Source organism: Chelonoidis abingdonii, chromosome 7 (assembly GCF_003597395.2).
Source record: "Chelonoidis abingdonii isolate Lonesome George chromosome 7, CheloAbing_2.0, whole genome shotgun sequence".
Lineage (NCBI taxonomy): Eukaryota > Metazoa > Chordata > Testudines > Testudinidae > Chelonoidis > Chelonoidis abingdonii.
Window position 1 is genome coordinate 110830447 of NC_133775.1, and position 6004 is coordinate 110836450.

General features: G+C 50.4%; 1 protein-coding gene across 5 annotated transcripts in view; it reads right to left on the reverse strand.

The window, feature by feature from the left end:
• The window catches only part of UIMC1 (ubiquitin interaction motif containing 1), a 72488-nt gene extending 71004 nt beyond the window's left edge, over positions 1 to 1484 (reverse strand). For 2 of the 5 annotated variants that reach the window (XM_075068231.1, XM_075068229.1), the window contains exon 1: positions 1314 to 1484. The gene's annotated coding sequence lies outside the window, so the exon portion shown is untranslated. The remainder of the gene's footprint in view (positions 1 to 1313) is intronic. The other 3 variants (XM_075068226.1, XM_075068228.1, XM_075068230.1) reach the window with 2 other exon arrangements.
• Positions 1485 to 6004: the final 4520 nt, after the last annotated feature.

Below are 6004 nucleotides of genomic sequence, written 5' to 3' on the forward strand. Positions count from 1 at the left end.
CTGCTGTCCCTCCCAAAAAAGAGAGGATGTAATGTGGCCAAGCGCGCCCGGAGCCCCAGTGAACCTAAGATGACCACTCCGAATGTCTCTGTGCCGGAGTCTCCTCCGATCTGTAGATTGTGGCAGGATTGTGTGGGTGCAGGGGCCGGCTCCAGGCACTAGTCGCAGCAAGCAGGTTGTCTGGGTGGCAAGGATAGAGGGGCATTGGCTCTTGCAACGCATTGTTCAGGGGACATGGTGCCTCTCCCTTCTCGAGGAAGATCGCGCACTGGAATGGCACTCAAAGAATGAGTGACTTGCCGGTCAGAGCTGTCTTGGCCAAAAAGTTGTTCCATGGCGGCTTTTGTTATTTTTTTGGGTTGAAAAATGATGCTGGAGCACCCTGGGTTTGGGCGAGGGTACATGCGTGGGGTGGGGGGAACGTTCGGTAGGTGACTTTAGTGGTTGGGTAACCCAGCAGGTGGGAGGGGCACCGTGAGGCGGATCAGCCTGAGAGGAGGAAGGGCACCTTCCAGGGCGGGGGAGCAGAGGGAGAGGAGGAGACACCACAGGGAGAGTCAGACCTGGAGGGAGGATGAGCACCCAGCGGGAGGGCACCCACCAGGGGGGGGAGGGCGAGAGGGAACACCCGCATGGGAGGGCGGAGGGAGGAAGGCCTGAGGGTGAGGAGGAAACCCGCTGGGGGGGGAGGCTGCCAGGGAAACACGCTGGGGGGGGCAAGTGGGACAGCGCCTGGAGGAGGAGGGAAGGGGGACACGCTGAAGGGAGCCGTCCTGAGGGGAGAAGGAGAAGGGACACCACGGGGGCGGGGCCAGGCCCAGTGGAGAAGGAGCCGGAGGGACACCACTGGGGGGGGGGCCTGGTGGGGGGAGAGGAAGGGAACACCAGACGGGGTCAAGGCTGGAGGGGACATCGCGGGGGGCAGGCTGGATGGGGAGAGAGAGGGGAACACCTGTGGGGGGGCAGACCTGGAGGGAAGGAGGGGGAACACACCGGCGTGGGGGGGCAGGCCTAAGAGGGAGAGGGAGGATAGGGAACACCCAGTGGGCGGGGCCAGGCGGGAAGGGGAACTCCGGGGGGGGGCAGGGGAGGGAGGGGGAAGACCCGCGGGGCAGGCCTGGAGGGGAGGAGGAGGAACAGGCCGTACGGGGGGGCCAGGCGGGAGGAGGGGAACCAGCCCGGCGGGGGCAGGAGAGGGGGGATCAGCCCGGCGGGGGCAAGGCGGGAGGGAGGGGCAGGAAGGGGGGACACCCGGCGGGGGGGCAGGTTAGGCCGGGAGGGAGGAGCGGGGGGGTCGGGAGCAGCTTACTCACCGGGTCCGGTGGCTCCCGCAGGCCGTAGCCCCGCCCACTCCCGGCCCGCTTGGCAGCGCGAGGGCAGTGTCGCCTCTCCCTCCCCGCGGCCCGAACCGACTCACCCTCCGCGAACAGCGGCTCCGCTGCCCGCACGCAAGCTGGCGGCGGCGGCCTCACTGCCCTCTGCCCTCATTCAACATGGCGGCGGTGGCCTCACTCTGGGATCACGTGTTGGCCTTTTCACATGTGACCTCGGGCGAGGCCTGCGCCGCCATCTTTCCTCCGGGCAGCAAGAAGCCGTTGCCAGGAGTTGGCCCTGACCATGGTGGCTAGCAGCCATTGGTGGACCTGTCTTCCAGGAACTTATCTAGTTCTTTTTTAACCCACTTATACTTTTGGCCTTCACACCATCTCCTGGCAATGAGTTCCACAGGTTCACTGTGCGTTGGGGGAAGAAATACATCCTTAGGTTTGTTTTAAACCTGCTGCTTATTCATTTCCTTGCGTATCTCTGGTTCTTGTGTTATGGGAAGGGGTAAATAGCATGGCCCTAGTCACTTTCTCCACACCATCATGATAGTGCAGACCTCTATTATCATATTCCCCCTTAGTCGTCTCTTTTTTTTACATATTGAACAGTCCCAGTGTTTTCAACCTTTCCTTGTATGGATGCTATTCCAGACCCCTTCTCATTTCCGTTATCCTTCTCTATACTTTCTCCAATGCCAATATGTCTTTTTTGAGATGGAGTAATGAGAACTGCACACTGAACAGTCCCAGTCTTTTGAATCTCTCCACATATGGACACATTATCTGGTTCTGAGTCAACTAGTTTGTCTGGCTCTTGCAGTCCATGTTACTGAGGGCTGGGAGTGCAGCTACCTAAGAATGGAGTGCCTCTTTATCTAGAGTATGTGCTTTATAACAGAGTGTGTTGCTTTAATTGAGATGATTCTAGAAAGTATGTGGGTTTTTGTTGTACAATCATTAACAGAGAAAACTGCCCTAGTCCTGTTTTGCAGGCATTGCTGGGCAAGTTCCTGCATACAAACAGGACTCAGTTGCAGAATGCCAGGTTCTGAATTACTGATGGGTTTTGCCTCAGTTGGTATAACCTGCCATCATAAGGGGCCCCAGACTACTCCCATCTAGTACAATAAGTTGAATTACATTGTCAAGTAGTGTTGTTAATGAGTTATGTGACCCAGAGATCCCTTGGTGTCAATTGGCAGAGGGCACAGAGGGGTGCATGGGGCTTTACAGGGATCCACTGGGTCGGATATCTGCATGAGTTCACCAAAGGGTAGCATATGAAGTAACAGTCTCCAGCTGGCTGTTTGTATGTCTCACAATGTATGCCTTCCTATTTTATTCCTGACAAAATTCTGTGCCCATGCGGAGGCACAGAATTCATATGGCCCACATATTTCTGTGCTCCCCCGCCCCACAGAAAAACGCAGAAGAAATCTGCATGGAGACACACATCTCTTCCCTGGCAGCCCAGGCAGCACGTCTGTCCCAGTGTCCCTGGAGCAGCTTCAGAGACACAAATCACTGCTGGGGGAGGGGGGCTCAGCGTGTGTGCCTGTGGGGAAGACACTGATCACCGTCAGGGGACAGAATTGACCAACAAGTGAGAGAGACTCTGGGTATATCTAGCAGAGAATCCTGTGGCACCTTATAGACTAACAGACGTTTTGGAGCGTGAGCTTTCGTGGGTTGAATTAGCCCCTTGCGGGCTGACGAAGTGGTATTGACCCACATAAAGCTCACGCTCATCTGTTAGTCTATAAGCTGCGTTGACGAAGTGCGGTATTCACCACAAAGCTCACGCTCCAAATGTCGTAGTCTATAAGCTGCGTCTGCGAAGTGGGTATTCACCAAAGCTCACGCCCAAAACGTCTGTTAGTCTATAAGCTGCGTCTGACGGGGTATTTCACCCATGAAAGCTCACGCTCCAAACGTCTGTTAGTCTATAAGGTGCCACAGGATTTTGCTGCTTTACAGATCCAGCACACGGTACCCCTTGATACTGGTTATCTACACTGCCACATACAGCACAGCCACGCAGCAGAGGGAGAGCTCTCCTGCAATAAAAATATCCGAACAAGCCGTGTGTATAAAACTATATTGGTAGTTTTAACACTCAATTTTTGTCGCTCGGGGGTTTTTCACATCCCGGAACACTAAGTTTTAGGATAAGTGCAGTGTAGACACAGCTCTGTCCCTCGCTCTTTGATACTTGGCTGGAGGGCATGAGGGTAGGTCTTTTTGTTGCAGGAGAAAGCTGTCCCCAAGCAGTGGTAGCGGCTGCTAGTAAATTGTAACTTCTGAGAACTGAAGAACACCAATGAAATATTGGTATCATTTACTGAAAATTGTTTGTTTTAGTTGAAGAAATAGCTTTTGTAAACAAAAAAACAACACCACATTTTGTTATGTTGCCTTTGATGGTAATTGATCTCTCACTCTGAGGCCGAAATGTACACCTGTCTGCATAGTAACATTGTTAATATTCTATTATTAGTTAACTCTCCTCTCTCAGTCAGTTCCCAGTAGCATAAACCATTACAAGTTTTAAGGCCCCTACATTGCCCAAACTGATGTAAACCTTATAATGACAGTAGGGAACAGCTAGGCAAGACTTATTGCGCTTTCTCACTTTTTTCCTGTGCCAAGTGGCACAAGGCATTAGATTTACTACACAATTTATTTTATGTTTTCTTCAAAAAAAAAAAAAGACTTTGAGGGAAAATAAAACATTACCAAGCCGTAAATAATGCCCAGGCATCAGAACAAGCAGTTCCAAAGGACCCAGCTAGGTACGGGACTCACTATTAGCAAACACTATGATTCCATGTGTGAAGTCTGGCAGATTATAATTACGTTCTACTTTTTTTCTGTTCGATGTTCAGTAACACCACTGTAAAATGCTGGCCTTGGTGGGACCCACTGAGATACAATTCAGGACAAATTGCTTAGAGCAGAGCTACAGCCTAAGGCTGGGTCGTCCTTTGCACAGCTAAGCAAACAAAATCATCCAACAGAGATGATCGGTTTTACTCCCACTGGCTAACCAAAGTCACACAAGACATTCCCTTAGACACTCCAGTTTCCCAGTATCACACCAGTGCCATTGTTATGAGATGAATGATTATGAAACCACACCCAGTAAAGAAAAAAGGCTCTCCCGACCCAAAGGACCAACCCTAGACCCAGTACAATATACAGATCAGATCTTACCACAAATCACGCTGGCGCGAGTCCTTTAGATAAAATCTACAGGTTTATTCATAACAAGGAAAAAGATTGAGACGAGAGCTAGAATTGTAAATGGATCAGTTACATACAGAATGGCAAAGTTCTTGTTCAACTTCGTCGCAGTGATGATAAGATGCAGTCCAAATCAGAAGTCTCTGAAGTACATCACGGCTGGATGCATCATATCTCCTTTGTTCAGAGCTTCAGTTTGTAGCAAAAGTCCTCCAGAGCAGAAGCAGGATTGAAGACAAGGGGAGGAGCTGCAGCAAGCTTTACAGTCCTCTGCCTTGGGCCTTTTTTCTGTGTCCAAGCAAGGATTCCAGTCATATGGGATAGAAGAACTTACGAGTTCTGACAACCTTTGCGAGTCACAAGGCGTATTGCCTTCTCTCAAGGTCAGTTGTGTAGCTGATGGTCCTTAATGGGCATCAAAGCAGCGCTAGGCAGTGCTACACCACATTGTCTGGAGTCACAAGTTTGAAATACAGACAGTCTGAGCAATACTGTATACTAGTTAAATACAAACAGTCCATGCTGTCGGTAAACGTCTGTCTACAATCTGGACTGGTTCAACATCTGAGGGTTACTGAACCTCCCCAAGCTCGACACCACTTGATTTTACTTCAACTGCACCAAGTAACGATTTAGGCCTTCATCTCGGGTGTTCCCAAATTCTTGGGGAACACCCTCTTGGCGTCCCCCACTTGCCGTGGAGGACCCCAGACCGCGACCCCGGTTCCTATCTCAAATGGAAACAAGTTCCTCCCTCTGTTCTCCTCGTAACTGCCCCCCGCTTCCCTCTGGGACCTGGGCGACATGCAGTACTTAACCCTTGAGAGCAAACAAAGAGGAATTCACCTCCCCTGAGGCGTGCCTCAATCTGTGAAGCTAATCTAAAGAATTTCTCTCCCCTCTTCTGTAGCTCACCAGAGAAATAACCAAAACCTAACCGAGGTTTTTAAAAGAAATACTATGTAAAAAAGAAGAATACAGAACAATAATATTGCATTAAGAACTCAAGTAAGGCTGCTTGCTATAAGAAATGTAATAAACGTCTGCTTTAAAAGATAGCCCATGAAACCGTCCAGCACAGTACAGACACACATGGTAAACAAACACAAGCATATCAACGCCTATTTCCTGTTGCCTTTGTACTCACACTGTAGAGAATGTAGAAGAATAGGAGTTAGAGGCAAAGCTGTTCCTTCCAAGCCGGGAAAACAAAGACCAGAGTATACAATTCCCGCAGAAATAGAGCGTAGCACGGAATAGCTGTTTCCTCCATAGCCAGGAAAACAAAGACCCAGAGTATACAATTCCCCCCTGACTTTAAAAATCCAGTTCTCTTCGATTGGTCTCTGGTCAGGTGTTTGGTTCCCTTTGTTCACCCTTTACAGGTAAAAGAAAATTAACCCTTACCTTACCTATCTACTTATGACACATGCACA